This window comes from Mesoplodon densirostris, chromosome 2 (genome assembly GCF_025265405.1).
Source record: "Mesoplodon densirostris isolate mMesDen1 chromosome 2, mMesDen1 primary haplotype, whole genome shotgun sequence".
Lineage (NCBI taxonomy): Eukaryota > Metazoa > Chordata > Mammalia > Artiodactyla > Ziphiidae > Mesoplodon > Mesoplodon densirostris.
This window is the reverse complement of record NC_082662.1, coordinates 21,331,322-21,343,706: the sequence shown is the minus strand read 5'-3', so window position 1 is coordinate 21,343,706 and position 12,385 is coordinate 21,331,322. Positions and strand designations below refer to the sequence as shown.

At 52.0% G+C, this 12,385-nt stretch overlaps 1 protein-coding gene across 3 annotated transcripts in view; it reads left to right on the top strand.

The window, feature by feature from the left end:
- The first annotated feature begins 12,302 nt into the window (after nt 1-12,302).
- Nucleotides 12,303-12,385, top strand: part of PAFAH2 (platelet activating factor acetylhydrolase 2) — a 32,356-nt gene continuing 32,273 nt past the window's right edge. For all 3 annotated transcript variants that reach the window (XM_060089199.1, XM_060089198.1, XM_060089197.1), the window contains exon 1: nt 12,303-12,355. The gene's annotated coding sequence lies outside the window, so the exon portion shown is untranslated. The remainder of the gene's footprint in view (nt 12,356-12,385) is intronic.

The following is a 12,385-nucleotide window of genomic DNA, read 5'->3' as shown; positions in this document are numbered from 1 at the left end:
CAGCTTTTTCAGGCCCGTTCGTGGCACCTTGCACTCAGGTGCACAGGTCAGCCCTTGCCTGGAGCTCTGGGGGAAGGGTCTGTAGGACCGGATGCTTACTCCAGTTCATATGGGGAGTTCTTTCTGAGGGTGAACTGACTCTCCATTAGTCCACACCCCACTGAGGGTTTCCCCCCGCTCAGTTCTTGGGTCTGTGCTCTACAAGGGAAGTCAGGAATGGGTGATGTCACCCACTGAGGAATCGCTGAAATGATGAGAGAGAGAGACTCTGGCTGCCAGAAGCCCCAGTCTGACGAGGGCAGCCACAGGGAGCCAGGCAGACCTGGAGTGGACTCTGCTTCTATCTATTTTTTTTTTTTTTTTTTTTTTTTTGTGGTACACGGGCCTCTCACTGTTGTGGCCTCTCTCGTTGCCGGAGCACAGGCTCCGGACGCGCAGGCCCAGCGGCCATGGCTCACGGGCCCAGCCGCTCCGCGGCCTGTGGGATCTTCCCAGACCGGGGCACGAACCCATGTCCCCTGCATCGGCAGGCGGACTCTCAACGACTGCGCCCCCAGGGAAGCCCCCTCTGCTTCTGTCTCTTACTGGCTGGATGATGTTGGGCCCCTGCCCCCTCTTCTCTAGGAAGGCAATAATAACATCTGCCATGAGACAGTAGCCTGGTCAAAGCTAGGCCTACCCTGTGGGTGTCCCTCAACAAGTGGCAGCCTCCTGCCTTCTCGACTTCCTCTGATCTCAGAGGCCCGCTGATCTGATGAGAGAACCACCATGGGAATGTTATCCCCTCAGTGGGCAGCCAGTCTGGGGTGGGGCACAGTTCATACACCCAAGAAAGTCCTCAAAATGGCCAACAGAGGGGGAATCTGACCTCTTTGCACTACAGGGTCAGTCACTAGGTGAGGGGCTGACTTTCCTGCACGCATCGGATTCTGTCCCGCGAAGAGGGGCCGTTGCTCATGCTGCTCCTGCCTTTCACCTCCTCTGCTAACTCCTCCTCACCCTACAGGGATCAGCCCAGGGCTCCCTTCCTGTAGGAAGTTTCCCTAACTATCCTCTGGCTGGGTTACGGAGCTCCTCTAGGTTCTCATGCCATTTCTTCATCCTCTGTGCCTGGACTCACTCATTCATTCATCCAGCAAATACTTAATGAGTACTAAATATGGGCCAGGTTTTGGGCCAGGCACTGCGGATGCAATATTGAAGAACAATAATAGCTAACATTAGCTAACATTCATATTATACTTAGTATGTGCCACGCATGGCTCTGAGTGCCAGTGCATTAGCTTATTTAATCCTCTCTTGTGAGGGCTTCGAGGGAGATACTATTATTATCCCCATTTTCCAGATGAGGAAATGGAGGCCCAGGGAGCTTAGGTAACTTGATTCAATTCCCCCCACACCTCAGCCTGGATTTGGACCCAGGCCATCCGTTCCTTTAACTGCTGCACCATTCCACCTCCTGAGCTAGAGGCACGGCCCCACCCTCCCATGCTCACTGTCCCAGGGAAAGAGAGACCAGTAACCAGGCAATTACAGGACGAGGGAAGGGGGACTGTGGGAGTGCCCAGAGGGGCTGCCTAACCCAGGGGGCCATAAAAGGCGTCTGAGACAATGACATCACTGCAGCTGCCTGTGTGGGGACAGACGGGAAATGGCAGAAGTGGAGGCAGGGTCAGCTTTTCCTACGGGTCAACCCACAAGTCACTCTTTCACTTATTCCACAGCTACTTAATGAGCCACAGCTATGGGCCAGCCGGGTCCTCAGGGAGCGATCCAAGCAGACAAAATCTTGCTCTGGTGGCACTTACTTTTCTGAGAGAGAAAATCAGCAATAAACAAAACAGATAAGTAAAATATCTCACGTGATATTTGGCAATGATGCTCTGGAGAAGGGGAGGGCCTGCAGTGTTAACTGTTAGAGGCCGGCCTCCCTGAAAAGCTGACCTTTGAGGTGAGGGAGTGAGCGGAGGATGTTTCTAGGGGAAGCACATTCCGCCAGGGCACAGGTTCTGGGTGGGGAGTCTGCCTGCCGTGTGCAAGGCCTGATCTAACCTTGTTTCCACAGCACCGCTCGGACTCCAGCTGAGAGGCTGACACAGCAGCAGAGACGGAAGCAGGGAGCCCCATTGGACCAGGTGAGTCATGCAGGTGAGCCCTGATGGTGGTTTGGACCATGGGTGAAAGGGGTGAGAAGTAGTCATTTTCTGGATATATTTTGAGCCAGGGAAAAGCAACAGATTTGCTGACGGATTGGATGTGAGGTTTGGCGTGAGTCACAGGCAAGATGGAGCTGCCGTCAACTGAGATGAACTGAGTGGGGAGCCGATTTGGGGAGGAAGGTCAGGACTTCGGTTCTGAGGCTAGGAGTTGTGTTCCATTCATCTTTTTCTTTTTTAAAAATAAATAAATAAATAAATAAATAATTTTTTGGCTGCATTGGGTCTTCATTGCAGCACGCGGGCTTCCTGTAGTTGCGGCGAGCAGGGGCTCCTCTTTGCTGCGGTGCACGGCTTCTCACTGCGGTGGCTTCTTGTTGCGGAGCACAGGCTCTAGGCGCGTGGGCTTCAGTAGCTGTGACACGCGGGCTTCAGTAGATGTGGCTCGCAGGCTCTAGAGCACAGGCTCAGTAGTTGTGGCGCACGGGCTTAGTTGCTCTGTGTCATGTGGGATCTTCGCGGACCAGGGCTTGAACCCGTGTCCCCTGCATTGGCAGGCGGATTCTTAACCACTGCGCCACCAGGGAAGCCCCCATTCATACTTTTAATTCCAGCATTCGTATAATAAATGGCCAACAAATGCTTGTTGAATGAGTGAATAAATGGATGACGGACAAAGTTGGGAGGGTAGGAGGCCAAGGCCAGCTGGTGAGGGGCTTGCGGGGACCCTGATACTGTTCCAGCTCTCCCACCGCCAGCCCTGAACACCCTGGCTGGCTCGTGCGCACACCCACACTTGCATCTCTACACAAGGCCTCTCCTACTTTCATGTCTGCAGGGGGCCAGCCGGGGCCTAGGCTTGTCCAAAAGCGAGTCACAGAGTTGCCCTGGGCCTTGGATGGAGGAAGAGAAGGCAGGGCATCCTGGAAGGCAGGACTGCACTGGGCTTATCCTAAAAGTACATCTCTGGGCTCTGCCAAGGGCTCCAGGGCCTCCATCAGGCTCTTTAGGGCTCATCAAAGCCTCCAGGAGTTCCCGTCCCATACTTGGGCTCTGATCAATGGGACAGGAGCCAACACTTTGGGGAGAGGGGAGCGGGAAGGGCAGGAAGGAGAGGACAGCAGTGAGTAGGAGGAGGAGGAAGAGAAGGCCTGGCGCCTGGTTCAGAGGCTTCTGGGATGAGGCAGAGTCTTGCCTCCTGCAGGGCAAGGTTGAAGAAGGCCTTTGTGTGGATTTGAGGATAAGGAGGTGCTCTGGATGGCATCCCGGAGCTCTGAGCACTACAGTGTTTGTTTCATTGCCATGGTGGCATCACGCTGCCCGGGGGCTGCCTGAGCGTGGGGTTTCTTCCTGCCTGAAGTGCCAGGTGTCATGCAGGCCAAGGTGTCCAGGTAGAAAATGGGCGCTAGCATCACTGTTTGATCTGAAGTGTTGCCTCTTTGCACCCTGAGTCTGCCTCCCTCCTGGCCTTCCTCCTCTGGGTTGGGCCTGAAATCTCCAGAAGGACTATATCTAGTCTCCCAGGAGGAAGGGGCCTGGAGGCCTGTATAGTGCTGTGGTTAAGAGCACTTAGCACGCTTGTGTTCCCGTGCAGGCGACTTTACCTCTCTGTGCTTCTGCTGCTTCATCTGTAAATGGTGGTAAGAGCTCCTTCCTCAAAGGCTCGCTGGGAAGAGGATTACGTGAGATCGCGAATGTTTGGCATTCAAAACACCACGCCTGGGGGTCTTCCCTGGTGTCGCAGTGGTTGAGAATCCGCCTGCCAATGCAGGGGACCTGGGTTTGAGCCCTGGTCCGGGAAGATCCCACATGCCGGGGAGCAACTAAGCCCCTGTGTCACAGCTACTGAGCTGGCGCGCCTAGAGCCCGCGAGCCACAGCTACTGAAGCCCGCGTGCCTAGAGCCCGTGCTCCGCAACAAGAGAAGCCACCGCAATGAGAAGCCTGTGCACCTCAACGAAGAGTAGCCCCTGCTCGCTGCAACTAGCTAAAGCCTGTGCACAGTAACCAAGACCCAACGCAGACAAAAATAAATAAGATAAATTAAAAAACAAACAAACAAAAAAACACCATGCCTGACCCTCAAGCACCTAACAAATGATGTCCTCTCTCCCACCTCAGGCCCCAGGGCAGTGAGATGACTTGCACAAGGGCCATCAAGCTGTCCATCTGGGTAGATTGGGACCAGGACTTGGGTTTTCCTTCCTGTGCCTGTGTTCTTCCTGCTGCATCCCCATCTCTGTTCTGGAAGAAAGAAGACACTCGGAGCTCCAGGACGCAATCACTGTGGAAACCCATCTGCTTCGTCTTATCTGCTGCTGTTTTTTCCTCCCTCTCTGAGCCATCTGGGTGCCTCACTACAGAATTAGCAAGAGCGGGGGCTGGAGGCTGCGGGAGACTCTGGGGTTTCAGCTCTCACTTGCTGGAGCACAGATAACCCCAAACTGTGGTGAATCCCCACAGGGCCCTGCAATGTCGGTCCAGCTCCAGCTAAAGTGAGTCTGCCCCTCTAGGCACCACCAGGATGCAGAGCGGACAGATGCAGGATGCAGTTGTCTGCCCACAGCGACAACTCACACCTGGACCCCACCTGGGGGAGGGCCAGAGGAGCAGCCCAGGGGACCCGGGGAGGGGAGTTGGGGAAAGCAGGTCTGGCCTCTGCCTCTCCCCCAGGCACAGCTTGTGACCTTGGACAAGTCACATCCTTTTTTCCGGGGCTTCAATTTCTCACTCTCAGCCTAACGTGGTAGCAGGACTAGGCTTTCCAGAGCAAAAAGGTCTGGAATTCTTACTCAGAAGTAATCCTGATGTAGGTTGCAGGTCAATCCTTCCCTTTCCCATCCTGTCAAGACTTGACTTTAAGGAAAAGTATACGAACTTGGAAGTGAGGTAATGGGGCGACTGCTTGACCTTCATCTGTCCATTGGGGCATCTTCTAGCAAGCCCCCGAGGGTCATGTGACTCCCTATGTATTAGGATCCAGGTATTTTATAAGCCTGAGAACTAAGATGCTAACTTGTAGAAAACAGATAAGATACAAAGGATTTTTGTCCAATAGTGATACAAATGACTTCTGACGAGTAGAGATCACCCCGAAGATTATAGTCATGCACTATAGGGCATTTGCCAGTTGGGAATCTGACTAGCAATCTTATTTCAGCCTTCTCTGTGCTTTGCTGACTATTATCAATGAGTCCTCTGAACCAGCTTTGTCATCCTGAGAGTTTCCTCATGAATGAATGAAATACAACTTTGACAGGTGCTCACTACGCATTTGTAGAATAATTTTTTTTTTTTTAAATATTTAGAAGACTAAGAGTTGACAGCTCACTGAGCCTCATTTTCCTCTTCTGTAAAATGAGGAATTCAAGGGAGCGGCTTACAGATTTGCTGACCACGTGCCAGGCACTGTTGAGCTCTTTATTTATTTATTTATTTATTTATTTATGGCTGCGTTGGGTCTTTGTTGCTGCGCGGGGGCTTTTCTCTAGTTGCGGCGAGTGGGGGCTACTCTTCATTGTGGTGTGCAGGCTTCTCATTGCGGTAGCTTCTCTTGTTGCGGAGCATGGGCTCTAGGTGCGCGGGCTTCAGTAGTTGTGGTGCACGGGCTCAGTAGTTGTGGTGCATGGGCTTAGTTGCTCTGTGGCATGTGGGATCTTCCCGGACCAGGGATCGAACCCGTGTCTCCTGCGTTGGCAGGTGGATTCTTAACCACTGTGCCACCAGGGAAGTCCCTGTTGAGCTCTTTATATCCATGATTTCATTTAAGCCTCACAGCAAAACTGCCAGGGCAGCTATTCACCCCCTTTCACAGGTGAGCTTAATGAGGTTCCGAGAGGTGAAGTGATTGCTCCAAAGCCTTCACAGCCAGTGAGAAACAGAACCTGGATTTGAACCAATGCATCACAGGTTGGAGGGGCATGCTAATTCCTGCTTCACAGGTTTATTGTGGAGCTCCTTGAATGAGACAACACGTGGGAAAGTGCTTGGCGAACTCTACAGGTATGCACACATGTGAAGAATTATAGTCAGCCCTAGGCTATCTTCTAACCAGCCACACCTAGACGTGGCCCAGGGTCTGGGCTCCCCTCCCCTGGGAGGCAGGACTCTGCTTCCCACAAGGTGGGTTTCTGTTATCCGGAGAAAGCCAGAGGAGACTGAGGTAAGCAGGCATCTCTGGTCCAGCCCCTCACAAACAGGACACCTGCTGGAAACCACAGGCTGAGCTCTGAGCTCTGGCTGTTCCTTTGGGGCCTGTATTCCTGGGGCAAGGGTCCAGGGTAGGGGCTAGGGGACAGCAGATTTGGACAGGCCAAGTAAAGTCGATTTTTAACCCTAGTTCTGAAGTCATTCTTTGCCATCCTCCTGAATATTTCACCTGAATTAGACCCTCTCTGAAGGCTCCAGAAGCCGTGCCCGGTCTCCCCTAGTTTCTGGAGCCTCCCAGAGCTGCCCATACATGGACACGTCCACCTCAGCCCTGGGTGCCAAGTGGTTAATCATTGGGGCCAGCTTGGCAAATGTTTACCTAGCAGGCAGGCTGCTTGGAACCCCAGGTAATTGACAGCCTGCTTTCCAAAGCCAAGGCAGGAAGATTTATTCTCCCTCCCCTTCCTCCCCAGGGATGCTGCTTGGCAGAGTAAACAGCTTTCCGTTGGCTCTTTGAGGAGACGCTCAGCAGAGGGGTGGGAGCTGGGGGTTGGGATCAGGCCCAGAGGTGGGCCCCGAGGAGGCGTTGAAGGGGACTCAGACCCATTTTTCTGGAGTCTGGGCCCCACCTCGGGAGCCTGGCTTAGACTGACATTCCATAATACATGATAATTATTTCTGTAATTGATGGAACCCCTGACATACATCGCCTCATTTAATTCTTACAAGCACCAGAAGAGCGAGGGACTCTTATCTCTGCTTCCAGACTAGGGAAGGGGGATGCAGAGGTGAAATCACTTGTCTAGGGCCATCCAGCTAGTGAGTGATAGAGCTGGAACCAAACTGCAGTCTGCTTGACATCAGATCTGCTGGGCTTCCTACTTTCCCTCAAGGAAGAAAAGGCTATCGATTTGTTGAGGACTTACTATGTGCCAGGCACTATGTTGGACTTTATTTCAATCTCTAAACCAGAAGTATTTCCTAGAATCCCTTTACTATGCCATTAACATCCAAAGAGTGAGATAGTACAGTTCATAACTGGGGAAGGAAACACAGGCGTGAACCCCAGAAATAAAAGCAGGATGGGCTTCGATTGCCTCTTGTAACCCAAAGGCATCCTCATTGGATGTCTATCAGGTCCTGCAGCCCCGCCTCCATACAGACCCTGATGTTAGCGGGCTCCCACCTCCCCTGCACCCTCCAAAGTCCAGGCCACCATCATTTTGCACCTGGGTCATTGCACTGGCCTCTGGTCTCTGCTTTCCTTTTGTCTCACTAAAACACTGTCTCCTCACAGCAGCCAGAGGATTTGTTAAAATGTAAACCCCATCTTCCCTTGGCTGTAACTCTGTATTAGCCATATCTTTTTAGTTTCTGTGTTTTTTTTTTTTTCTTTTCTTTTTTTGCTGTACGTGGGCCTCTCACTGTTGTGGCCTCTCCTGTTGCGGAGCACAGGCTCCGGACGCACAGGCTCAGCGGCCATGGCTCACGGGCCCAGCCGCTCCGCAGCATGTGGGATCTTCCCGGACCGGGCCACGAACCCGCATCCCCTGCATCGGCAGGCGTACTCTCAACCACTGTGCCACCAGGGAAGCCCCTAGTTTCTGTGTTTTGATGTTTGGCACCAGGGCCTTGCTGACCCTGGAGGGACTGCCCCTCCCAGGGTAGCCAATTCCTATAGATGGTAAACAACTCACCCTTGAGCTTGCCTTTCAAATGCAAACTACCCAATCCAGAGCCTATACCCCATCACCTCCTCTACTGGGCTCTCACACTCAGGGCCACTGCTCCCCTGACCTATGCATCACAGGGTCAGGTACCAGGCAACTGGAGACAGCCTCGTGCCCAGAGCTCACTGAAATTATTCATCCAGCCAATTCTAAGACTGCTTGCGGCCTCACGCACTCCTCCCATGGAAACCACAGTCAAGACCCTTGCCTGTGTTTTCCCCTCCCTCCCTCTGCCTCCTGACCAACCCTGGTGCTTCCCCATGTGCCCCCCACCAGTAAGGTGGGGTTCCATCCCCACCCCACCCCCATTTTCCCCAACCTCCCTTGAGAACTTGGTACCCAGCTAGCCAGCTCGTGTTCCGCAGGCTGGTGGGCCTTTACCAGGCTTTTGATGGGCTTGTTGATAACAAGACTGAGGGCCTGGAAGAGAAGATTAAGAGTGGGAATTCAGGCCTCCCTTGGCCTCTTGGTGTCCCAGAACTGGCCTAGCCTCCGAGAATCATTTTTGATGAGAGATTCTGAGAAGCAGGCCATTGCCAAGGCCAAGTAAACTCCCAAAGCCATGGAAGGAGCCAGAAAATAGAGTAATGCGTTCACCAGTTTTCCCCTCCCAGGGGCGGGCGGGCAGGATGTCCAGCCTTTGTCTGTAGGAAGCCCCCTCAACCTGGCCTCCTTCCTCTGGGCTCCATAGTCTCTGCTCCTCCCAGCTGAGGCTCTGGTGACTACCTCGGGGTCGGGGGTGGGGGGCATCGCTCAGCTGTTCATTTAGGCCCCTCTCTGAGAGGGGAAATGCTGGAACAACTCTAGAGACCCCGATTCCTATCCTTTCTCTCCAGCCAAGGGTTAAGGCAGTAGAATAGGTAGATCTTCATTTTGGTCCTGGATTTTAAATTTTTGTTTATTAATTTTTCGGCCATGCTGCATGGCTTGTGGGATCCTAGCTCCCCAGCCAGGGATCGAACCTATGCCCCCTGCAGTGGAAGCACACAGTCCTAACCACTGGACTTCCAGGGAATTTCCTTTGTCCTTGCTTTGCCAGTTTTTAACTATAAAACTTGGGCAGGTCTCCTGGCCTCTGTGAATCTGTTTCCTGACCTGCAGGTCAGGAATGGTAGTACTGATGTGTCAGAATCTCTGTGTCAGCTGGACGAGATAGAGTTTGCCAAGCACTTGGCACAAACCTGATTCTTACCAGTGCTGGACACTAGCAGCTGGAGTTCATCAGGTGGAGGGTGGCAGGGATGGAGTGTCATGGACATTGGATGGACCACAACGGATTCAACACATGTTTCGGCAGAGGAGACAGCACTTGCAAAGGTATAGAGGGTGACAGGGCGTGTGGCACAGTTCGAGAATGTTCTGTCCCCAAGCACTTTTCTGTGCTAGGAGCAAGGGGGTGGCTTGAGTTCCCCCAAAAGCAGACCCTGAGACTTGGGTGCTCGTAGTCTATTTGGGAGGTGATTTCAAGAAGCAGAAGTTAGAGCATGGAGAAAGTGACGCAGGGAGGGGAGAAATAATACGGGGAGCATTGACGTGCAGCTTGCTGCTGTGAGCAGCTGGGTTCCGCTCCCCATGGAAACTCAAGAGACAGTGTGAAATGCACCTCAGAATCATCCTATCTAAGGATGGGGAGTCATCAACTTCCATGATGGCCGAAGGTTGCCCTTGGGGTGGGTAGCGCATGCCTCTCCCTTCCTGGTTCGTAGATGCCTAAGACAGCCCTCAGGCAAGGAAGCAGACACAAGCGGGACTTTGAGTGCAGAGGCTCTCAGCTGCTGGAAACCACCACACCGGGGGCTCAGAGAAGGGATGAGGGGCTATGAGGCTGGAATCCACATTGTCTGCTACTACCTCTTTGAGCCTCTGTTTTCTTGTCTGAAAAATAGAAAGAATATGACATACTTCCCAGGAGGACTAAATGAGGTAAAGGATTTGAACGTTCCTAATGACATGTCTGATACATAGTAGATAATCAAGAAATGGGAGGTATTTGGGCAGCTGAGCCCAGTGGAAAGTTGGGCTCAGCTCAGGTGCCAGCTCCTCAGAGAATCCTTCCCTGGCCATCCTACTGAGAGTAGCTCACTCCTTTTATTCTCCATCAAAGCATCTTATTTCCTTTAGAGCACTTAATGGTGTGCAATTATCTTGGTTATATGCTTGCTTATTATCTGTCTCCCCTCAATAGAATGAAAGCACCATGTGGGTAGGGAACTAATCTCTCTATTCACTGCTTGATTTCTAGCGCTTATTACTGTTATTATAGTAACAATAATAGAGTAGGACAGTTATTGTTCTTGATCTTTATTAAGCATATACACTCTGCCTGCTAACAGGATGTTAAAAGAGGATTCACCCAGACTCCAACTGGGTCCCAGTGAGATGATAGGAAACAAAAAACAGTGGCTCCCTCTGGGGGGGTGACTGACTGAAAACAGAGAAGAGACATGAGACAAACTTTTGGGAGCACTGGAAATATTCTACATTTCAAACTAGGTGATGGCTATATCAAATGTTTTTTTTTTTTTTTAAGGTTGAGCTGGACAGTTAGTATTAGTGCACTTCACACAGTTTGTTGTATACATATTATAGTTTGATTTTAAAAAGTGTTGTCCAACTTCAGCATGTAGTGGGGAGAAGAGGAAATCCAAAGCTGGTCACTCATATGCCAACTTAAAGTAACTTAGCAACAAGGTAAAGGCTGGAGTGGGATGGTAGCCAACCAGAAGAGATCCTTGAACTGTTGGAGGATGGGATCTATAATGAAAGCCTGGAAAATCAACCACTTGCTGAAAACTTAAAGCGTTTGGGTTGTTTATCCCCCAAAAGACTAGATTGGAATGAAATGCAATTGAATGCAAGTATTTTATTTTGCAACAGGAGTCTGGGCCCAAGGTAGATCTTCCTAACAGTGACAAAGGAGGTAAAGAAGGTTGTGACATCCCTGTCCCTGAGAAGTTTAAAACTTAGCTGGCCAGCAAACGTCCCCAGTATGGCCTAGTCTGGGAGTAGGAGACAGAGAAACAAACTCCAGCTGTCCCTCTCAGGACCAGGGACTCTAGTTAGTCCTGGGTATTCTGGGCCAGCTGCAGAGCACTGATTAATTAGGCAGAGAGAACCATATCTGATCTGCACTAAGCTTTTTATGTTCGGCCGTCACCACCACCAACCACAGCTTTAATTAAATCCGGGGCTTGATTACCACACGCGGTGCTGCCAACACTCTCTCCTGATGACTTTATCTTGGTTCCTGGATGGATGGTGGTGGTGACAGTGTCAAGAGGAGAGGAGAGTCTAAAGAAGCCTGAAGCATGGAATCTGGACACTGGTGATTTGAGGGTATGTGAGTTGGTGGGTGGAGCGATCAGCTGTAGGACTCAGCATCTGACCTCAAAGAACTCACAATTTATTGCAGAGTTAAGACCTCTCACTTAGGAGATGGGACAGGGTGGTGTGACATAAGCCCCCAAATGAAAGGTGCACACAAATATCCCAGCAACTGAGAGGGGGCAGAGGTCCTTTGGGACTGGAGGGGAATCAGGAAAGCTTCATGGAGAGGGAGGATCTACAGGAATTTTAAAGGAAGAACAGGATTAGATAGGCCATCAGGCAGGGAAGAGTGGAGAGAAGAGCATGAATAAAAGTGTGGGGCTTCCCTGGTGGCGCAGTGGTTGAGAGTCCGCCTGCCAATGCAGGGGACATGGGTTCGTGCCCCGGTCCGGGAAGATCCACATGCCGCGGACAGGCTGGGCCCGTGAGCCACGGCCGCTGAGCCTGCGCGTCCGGAGCCTGTGCTCCGCAACGGGAGAGGCCACAACAGTGAGAGGCCCGCGTACCGCAAAAAACAAACCAACAAACCAACAAACCACAAGCTCAGACCTCCTCCTCACGGCCCTGAGAATAAAGCGAAGCCCAGGTCATCTCCAGGCACGCCCAGGAATTATTTGAGGAACGGTGAGGCGGAGGGTTACTAACCGGGACTATAAGCAGTAACCCTCCGCTCAGGCTTTGTAATCGTGGTGGCGGCTCCTCGACCACCAGGGGGAGGAATCGCACCGCATTACGACCTCGGGCGGTTTCACACCAAGACGAGGGGCCGTGTAGAGCTCTGAGAATTGTAGGCCTGGGGGGCGGGTCGTAGTGTGCCATCTTGCGCGGTGCACCTCGGAAGTTATAGTTCTGGACAGAGAGGCGGGAAATGGTTTTAAGCGCTAATTTCGAGTTCTGGAAACTACAACAACCAAAGGGCCACTGGCTCCTGGGCAGTTTCTCGTTTCCGTAGAGTTGACCATTTGGGTTGCTTCTGAGAGGTCAACTTGACTGGGTAAGTTTGATTGGAGAAAGCTTCTATTCT